The 9,531-nt window shown below is 40.2% G+C and overlaps 1 protein-coding gene across 1 annotated transcript in view; it reads right to left on the minus strand.

Moving 5' to 3' along the window:
• PACC1 (proton activated chloride channel 1) overlaps positions 1–2,101 on the minus strand; it is a 42,497-nt gene extending 40,396 nt beyond the window's left edge. The window contains exon 1 of the mRNA XM_042882757.1: positions 1,970–2,101. The gene's annotated coding sequence lies outside the window, so the exon portion shown is untranslated. The remainder of the gene's footprint in view (positions 1–1,969) is intronic.
• Positions 2,102–9,531: the final 7,430 nt, after the last annotated feature.

Below are 9,531 nucleotides of genomic sequence, written 5' to 3' on the forward strand. Positions count from 1 at the left end.
AATCCTTACAATTACTGTCCCATCCAAACTATATCTTATACACAAAAAGACAGCTTCTTTGGAAACATACCAGCACAAGAGTACTTACAAACTCAAAAACACAAAGAATGAGTAGATAGAGGAAAAGCAGAAACAAAGTTTTGGACAAATTATTAGCAGTAATAATTTACAAGTAGTTTATTTGCTAAAAGCAACTGGCATATATTAATAATTGGCTTTTTAAAGGGCACGACCTTTACAAACTTGAAAAATGTATACCAATAAAGATAAGAGAGTTAGGAATGGATTAATCCTCCAAAACGTAATGAAGAACTGAATGCAGGCGATTGCTGACTCCACTAACAACAGTGTAGAATGAGGAGATGTGGTTACAATTGATGGCTCTGACCAAATATCCCTGTTTTTGGAAAGAAAACTGAATGCAGCCAGTGAAGTAAGGAGCGATCATGTAATGTGATGTCACAGATTAGTAGGGTATGCTGCTTGTTACTTAGGAAAAAAACTGACATACTCAATATGAGAAGAAATTAGGTTCCTTTCTTACCATGTACATACACAGAAAAATGCATCACACACAAGCTAAACAACATATCAAGCTGCAATGGAGTTATTCCTAATATATAAAAACACAGAAGGAGATATTTCACTCTACTGTGCGTTACCTTGCAAGGTTTTTCAACCGTGCTGCTGTTGCTGTTATTACTACTACTACAAAAACAGTACAGAAATGTCCACAAGGCACTTCTTACTGCTGCCTAGTAAAAATTCCTTGGTGTAATTTTCATGTCAACACTCATTCTGTGCTTGAATGAAATAAAAGATTTCTTAACTATCAAACATCCATTGTGCTTGATTTTAATAGCTAGCATCATTAGAGTCTACTTTGAGGCTTTAAATCAATATATTCCTAGACCTGAGAGTGACTGAAAAAATCAGAGCAAGTATTTTTCCTTTGGGATTTTAGACCATATTTGACGTAATTGGGAAGCCAAACAGACTCTGCTGAAGCAATGGAGCTATAATCAGCAGAAATTCACTTATACAGGTGGAGGCCCATGGCTCTGATTGGGGATGTATAGTGTTCTGATTTCAAGGCCCATCAACAGAGGAATCAGCAAGTCTCATGCCTCGACCAGCCTGGGGAGGGATTTGGCATTTAACTAATGTTGTTAGCTAATTCCAGGTCTTTGTATGGTGGTGGACCACCAGTGTCTGAAACATCTTTACACCAGAAAGCTGTGTTGCACCTAAAGCAATACACCTAAGCAATTTAGTATGTTACTTCCATTACTCCTATTTCCTCCGCTTCTGCAGCACTATGTTGTGACAGTCAAGCTGCAGCCCACCTAGCACAAAGGCCACCTCCCAAATTAGCTTTGAGCAGCGTTAAATTAACTGCCCAGCTGCCTCAACTCAGAACAACCTAGCTCAAGGACCTGTCCATCTGTCAAGTCTAGAATAGCTGTATCAGAAAACAGACAAAAACACTCACTTCAAAGCTTTTAAAGGCAAATCCCAGTCTTCTTTCCCATTCACAAAAGCAAGCTACGTTACTGGCAGTCAGGCATTAGGAGATAACAGATCTCCATTTTATTACCCATGCTGTTATATGCTAGAATAGCTCTGTAGCAACAAACTGGCCTAGTTGGGCAACAATTCAGTAATGCACAAAGCTGTGGAAGGGCACCTACAATAGACCATGCAGTTCAGAATTTGCCTGCCCAGAGGCAGTTTTGTCTACAGGAAGATTCTAGGTCAAGTAAGTGAAGGACAAATGGCAGCTGCATTCCTACCAATCTGTCTTGACAGCCATTGGCAATTTGTGATCAAGTTTAAACAGTCAAAACTGGATTGCTCTGAGATTGTAGTTAGCAGTGTAACTGTACAACCCATCCTGAATGCTGATTTTTCCATTTTACAAAGACACCTTGTGATCAGTCTTGGACTCATGAAAATCATTAATTCTTACCTAATTGCTGTACTCTGGAAATGAAAAGTCCTTCAGATTTATGCCCCACTGGGAGGAACCACTTGGTTTCATAGCAGTTTCTTTCTTTCTATGCTTATTCTTGCAGAAGAGTGCATAAAAATCCATGTGAATTTTTTCCTATTAGAAGAAATGTTAATTATCAAAATGGTAATTCATGTAACTTTCTCCTAGTTCTGTATATTATTACACTTACATGAATACTAGAAACTAGACATTAGTATTACATTTCAGGTCAGGTTTTGTTCCTTTCTTTTATTATTATTATTATTTAATTTAAAGGTTAAACCAGCAATTAAACACAAATAAATCAATGATTTATTAATGTAGGTCCAAATGTACTAACAAAACATTCTAATATATGTATAGGAAAAGTAAAGTAAATCTGAAATCACCTCTAGTGTTGCATTTTTTTCCCCTTAGCTTCCAAATTGCTTTTATCAATTAAGTCTGTTATCGTAGGTAGTAAGGTAGTAAGTTATCACTGAGGGAAAGTTACAAACCTGGGTTATTTACATATGGTAAGAACTCACCCTGATTTAATGCAAAAAAATAAAAATACCACTTCTGGGACAGGATTGTCTAACAAGTGCCGATATAGTACTGTTTTCTACATTGCAAACTCTTTGCACTTAGGAATTTGATTTCACCAATCAAACACCACGATGAAATACCTAATAGTGTCACTCCCCTTTCATACAGAAAACAGTAAGGAAAAATGACATTGAAAGTTTCACCAAAACTTTATAGAGTTGAAACGGAGCAATAACTCAAATCTCTTGACTTAGAATCACAGAACAATTTGAATTGGAAGGGACTTCAAAGCCCACCCAGTCCCAACCCCAGCCTTGGGCAGGGCTGCCCCCAGCATTACAGCTGCCCAGGGCCCCATCCAACCTGGCCTTGAGTGCCTGCAGGGATGGGGCACCACAACTTGTCTGGGCAGCTGTGCCAATGCCCCACCACCCTGAATGAAGAATTTATTTTTAATATCTAAAATCTAACTTGATGTTTTGTGCTTTTCCAACAAGTATTCTTCCACGTGCTAGTTCAAGAAACAGCACAGAAGAATGGCTGAGGCAGTGAAACAAAACTAAACCTGAAACCAAATTATGTTAGCAAAGTACCACTATCACAGTTAAAATCAATTTTGTTACAAAGTTCCTCTGTCAAAAACTTCTTTCTCAGTGTTCGCTGTCATTAAGCAACCTTCTCAAAGCAAGTTGGTTCTTCTGGAATAGCATTAACGTGTAACAAACATAGAGAAAAAAGTGCTAGAAAGCTGCCAGCTTTTGATACGAGCTAGCAAGCTGAGCGTTTTACCACTAGAGGACGGTATAATGTAACCAACTGGAAATGCAGCAGTGGGCTGAGGAGACTCAGGGCAGCAGCGCCGAGAGTAGGACAATCTGTAAGAAGAGGACTGTGAGGTAAAATTAAAAGAAAAAAAAAACGGCACACTTATTTTCCTGGAGCGTGGATTGGTGCACCAGCATACAGGCGAGCAGTGATAATTCTAGGGGTGAGCTCCAGGGGCCAGGCAGAGTCCGTGGTGGGTCTTTGCTCCTCTGTTGGGCTGGGGGTTAAAAAGCCATTAAGAACTGCTACTTAGCATAAATTCTCTTCCAGGGACCCAGGCACAATTCCGATTCCATTTATATTTCTGAATCACGGCATCAACTTCAGTGTCAAAGTTCCAGCCGATTTCTGATGCAGAGATGACCTGCCTCCCCCAGGACCCAGGTGAAGAGAGCTCTGCAATATCAGCAAGTGGCTTAGCAGGACAGCCCTGAGGACCTCTACAATGGCAGCATAGGATGAACAGGACTGGAATGAGAGATGTGATACGAGTGAGTGTTACCTCAGATGTGAAAAAAGAGATGCAGCTGGACATATAGGAGAATTTGGTTGTCTCTCATTAATTATTTTTAAGGACCAAATTAGCCCAAATTAATAAAAATATGCAACACAGATGTATAACACAAACATGTAAAAATAAGCAAGTTAAATTTATGTAAGGAATAGTCCCATTGCACTTGGGCAATGGCCTGAAGCAAGGAGAGCTATTGAACTATTCCGAGCTCTGATGGAGATCAAACTACTTGGTCAATCTGTTCATCTATGTCTATTTTTCTGTACAAGAAATGACAAAGTGCTTATGCCACTGTGAGAACTGTAAGTAGAAAGCACTCGATAAAAATCAAAATATTCCAGCATTATACCTCAAAAAAGTAAGGCAAGGAATGTCTTTACCCGAGGGAACTACAGCTCTGGGAAAGCAGTGAGACAAACACAAAAGGAGTGAATAGGCCGTCTCACTGAAAAGCTTCGAAGTGCACAAGTGCTGTGATTTACAGTACAAGAAACAGCAGATTTGAGGTGAACACCTAGAAGGGATTTACATCTGTGCAGCACAAAGGGCCATTAGCAGCATCTCCTCTTGCACCAATGCCAGGGCACAGTGTGGAAAAGGACAAGAGGACTGCACTGAGGAACACCAGCATCATACTGAACATTTCAGTGTGGGTTTGGGATTTTTTTCCCTCCTTTCTGTGAATTAATTTACATCCACTTCAATTTAGAACAGAACTACAGAACAGAATTTAGAGGCAATGAGATTTCTGTTTAGTGCACTACAGAAGAGAATGGAGGTTCACAGGAACTCAGATCTAGGTCTCTGTTCTGTGCAGAAGTGACCACATATAACCCAGCAATTCCTAGGGAACTCAGTTACACCCTCTTTCTGGCTGCTCTGTACCAAAACAAGGTGTATTTTCACAAACATCTCTTTCAGCAACAGTACTGGCTTTAACACCTTGTTCCGTCCAGCTTATTTCCACCTTACACCACAGCCTTACTTATGCCAGGATAGCTGCTGGTAAAGGCACAAACTAAATTGTAGTGAGGAAAATAACCCCTCAATAAGTAGATGAATGAATAAATTCAAGTTGAATTTGCTTCCCAGTCTAAATCACTGTGCAGTCACACAAACAGGGACAAAACAACATGCAGGTAAGGGTGGGAAGCAAGAAAGAAGGACCATCTAGTGGATGGCACTACATGTGCCTGGAATGTGCCATTCCCACAGATGGAACTATAGGTGAATCTGCACCCCAGTGGGAAGCTGAGCACAATCCTTAAGCACTGCCAGTGCACATTTAAACTCTGACACCATCTCGATTGTTCAGCTCTTATCATTTTTACCTGAGCATCTAGACAAAATGTAGAGTTCTGGAGGTCTTTCCAGTTGGAAGACATCAGCATAGATCTTCAATTAAACATAGTAACTGGTTTACTACTACCGGTTTCACAAATAATAATTAGCTTTTAATTGATTTAATTTTAATTAATTAGCTGTTGATTGATCATTATCCCACCCTATGCTCACCTTGCTCACTGGCCTTGCCTCACCAGCTGCAGCACACCGCAGGGACATTTGGCTCAGGCTCTGCCACAGCTGGGGAACAGAACAGGGCAGCCAGGCAAGGAGTGCAAAACTTTCCCCACACCTCTGCTGCTAGGAGCACAGAAACCTCCTCCGTTGATGCTAGGTCGGTTTTCTAACTCTTGTTTGCAGGCTGCGTTCCTCATCACAGCTTTGGGCTCTCAGCTGTGCCAAAGGCAGGCACTCAACTTGCAGTCTAGCCGAAGGGCTAGAAACCTCCCACAGAGAGAAGGCAGAAACTAGAACTGACTTTACACTGTGTTTGTTTTTCTTCTTTTCCCTCCAATTTATTTATCAGCTATACTCTCAAGATAAAACTAACAACTCGTTTTACAGAGCTTGATACTTTCCAGCTGTGCAGGAACCAAACAAATGAGACGGCTTACAAGAGCCCCCAACTGGTAAAGTGGGATACAGCCCTACATTCTCACTCATCTTTCCTCTATCTTTATCCAAGATAAACTTCCTACTTACTCTGTGTTTCTTGTTTTAGCTCCCAAACTCAGCTGCATACATTTCCCTGTCCTCACAACTATTTAGTATTGTCCATTATTCCCAGTGCCCAAGAACTCTGTGTGTATTTTTGTTTCCAGAATTGGTGATGTGCACGTCTCTCTCAGAATACAATTTCTGTAACATAAGATTGCATAAAATAAAGTGCATCAGTAAAACTTCCTTATTTCTGCAAAGCTCACCTGAAAAGTTAATAACACACAAACACATGAAGGCAGCTGCATCTTCCCCTTGTGTATGTATGAAACAAACAGCTTAACTCAATCACGGAAAGAGAATTTATGCCAATAATTGTAAAGACAAATTGAAGGGGAAATGATAGTCCTATTTTTTCCTCCTTAAATACTGTAAATCTGCATCTCAGCAAGAAAAAAGCACTGTACCTATTAGGAAGGGACAAAACCACTTTTAAGACTGAGTATTGTATAATGCCTGAATATTCAAAGGCAGATAACTACAGACACTTTACAGAGACATTCTCTCTCTTACCACTATTGTCAATTCATATTTCAGGTAAAGTTTTAAAACGTTCTTTTATCTGTAGAAAATATAGGAATAGATCTGCAAGAATGAAGCAATACTCAGCAGTCATGTTGTGGGGTAATTCCAAAGATGTAAACTACAAAACGTATGAAATCCATTCAGTTCCATATATATTGATCTCACATTATCTGAAGAAGAAAGGCTGGAAAACAGATTTCTTCCATCTTGAAAAACATCTTCAAGATGACGTTAAAAGAACGAAGTTATGATGCCAAAGTTAAACTGAGCCCTTGTGTCCAACAGTGCTTCTATTTGTTCAACTCAGTGTTTATTTTCATTACTGAGCACATCGGACTGGCATTCCACTTGTAGGTGTAGTAAGAGAACTCAAACTGCCTTAGCACAATGCACAACTTTCAAGCCTGGATGCCAGCATTAAGACAGCTAAAGGTCAGAGGACTTGTAATTATACTTGTCATTAGAAGAAACCCGAGGTGCCTCAGTCCAGAAATGCACCAATGAAATTGGCTAGCTTTTGTTGTTAAGTATCATAGAGAAGTTTAGTGGTACTCTTCCTTGGTAAGCTTTGGTTTCCAACTTCTTTTAAGTAAAATAACAGATGTTGCTAATGGGACTGTCTCTCTATCCTTCACTCCCAACAGCAGTACCCAGATGTATGATAGTTTATGCCTGTGGAGTGCCCTTGCTAGGTCACAGCTTTGCTGGGGCTGCATTTCCAAGTGTTACAGGTTTGGTCTACGTGATTTATGAGAAAGCTGTTGGCTGTCTCAAGTACCGAGCAGAACCTCCAGCAGATGAAGATCACACTGGCATCAGTACTGATATCTCAAGATTGTCTGCTCTAGTTGAAGTTACAGGGAATACTCTAGCTTTAATGTTCTGTTAGCTCAGCCAGAATGTTCGGTAACAATGAACTAAATGCCCAAGTTGGCCTAAGTTGCCTTTTCAGCCCTAAAAGGTGCATTTCCAAGTGAGAATTGAGATGCTGACATGTCAGCATGATGAAAGCCTGCAGCATAACAGAACACATTGTATCTCCTCTGGGGGAAAAAGAAAGCATCATTTCCCTAAACTGCTAACATGATACCACAAGTACGAAATCGTCTACTTTTTGGGGGAAGAGGAAAGAAAAGGTCCCTAATTACTATGTCATGTTCCTCATAATGTCAAGTGACCTATCACACTGTGGTGAAGCATGTGAGGTTGGTTAAATGCCTCTACGTTATGCAATATGGTGGCCCTGGAGAACAAGGAACGTTAGCCAAATGACTAAGCAGAATGCAGCATGCACAAATATGTCAGTTTCGCTGTGGAAAAAAAACCAAACCAAACCAAACCAAACCAGACTCTTGCACCATCCCAATCACAATTTTTGGTGACTTATTTTGCTTCAGAATTTTACCTGGGATTGTGTTTTTTCCCTGCCTGCCCTCCCCAAACCCCAGCTTTGGCAACTTTGACAAACCTAATGCCAGTAACAGAAAAGCTGAGAGAAGCTGATGCTCTGGCTCTTGCGGGTTGTCACAAAGACCCTGTTCCCAACTCCATTTTACATATTTTAATGTGAGTCTGGGGAAGTATCATATTCTGAAACTATGACACTTGCACGCAGTCACGGAAGTCTGGAAAGAGAGCACATTCTCCATCCTGTGACAAGAAAGTGATGAGCATGCTCCCCGCATTCTACTTTTTGCCAAGCAAATCTCTCTTCATCTCAATCCCACCTCAGAGATTCTGGGGATATGGCCTAAATTAGCACTGAATTATGGTTTATCTATGGAAATTAAATGAACTATATCATTTCCACTCAAGTCCATAAGGTTATGTTGCAACACCGTATCTACTTAGCTGATTTACATCCCAATTCATCTAAGTCTGGTTCCCACAGCAGAACGGACAGCAAACTAAAGAAGGACGGCACGATCCAAATATACAGAACACACACACTGCGTACAGTGAATCGGTGCATGATTCACTTTCATAAAGCCACTGTGACCTTTTATCTGACTACTTCCTCAAAAACTACAGAGAAATATATCGCATACAGAAAATAGAAAGCAACAAATCAGTGGAATAATAATAGCTTGTGATCTTGCTGTTGTGCTAATCCTTACTATGTGCTCTACCAAACATTTGTGCCATTTCCTGCTACCCTTTGACTACTCAAACAGATCAACTAAGGCATGTGCTGTTCTTCATTGCGAAATGACTCACAGAAGAGAATACTTTGGAATTCTGAAGTATCAGCCCAATAAAAGGCCTCATAAAGGGATCGTTATTTAAAATATAAAAAGAAGAAAATGTTATATGAATATAGAATATAATGATCTACAAAGAATATAGCTCTGCGTTTTTTTCTAAGTGGCATTTCTTTGTACAAATACCTTTCTGTCACTTAGAATATAAAACTGAGCAACAGGCAACTCTCAGTACAAATATGCAATTTTGTCTACAATCACAATTTACACCCAGAATTAGGGAAGGTAAGGGTAACATGCTGCAGCATTCCACCACAAACATTAGCACCACATTGTGTGACAAACTGCAGGCATAATATTGAACCCAAATCCTCTCAGGTGTCATCTTCCCCATTTGATGTTTTGATGCAATCATTAAGTATCAGCCCTAATTGGTCTAAAAAAATGTAAGGTAACACACATCAAGATGAAAACATGTTTTAACTGTTTGTAGAGCTTTATCAGGACAATTGAAGCAGCAGTGAATCCAGACCCAGAATGAGCAGCATTGACATAGAAGGGAAAGCTTACAGCCCTAGCAGATTCTACCAGGATATCACACCTTTGATGTCCTAAGTAATATGTTTTGAATCACAGAATCACCAAGGTTGGAAAAGACCTCCAATATCATCCAATCCAACCCTCTACCTAACATCAATACTTCCCACTAAACCATGTACCTCAGTACATCTAAAAGTTGATTGAACACCTCCAGGGTTGGTGACACCACCACCTTCCTGGGCAGCCCATTCCAGGGCCTGACCACTCTTTCAGAGAAGAAGTGTTTCCTAACGTCCAACCTGAATCTTCCCTGGTGCAATTTGAAGTCATTCTCTGTAAGGCCA

This window comes from Lagopus leucura, unplaced genomic scaffold (assembly GCF_019238085.1).
Source record: "Lagopus leucura isolate 7727_CA_CO unplaced genomic scaffold, USGS_WTPT01 Super-Scaffold_73, whole genome shotgun sequence".
NCBI classification, from domain to species: Eukaryota; Metazoa; Chordata; class Aves; order Galliformes; family Phasianidae; genus Lagopus; species Lagopus leucura.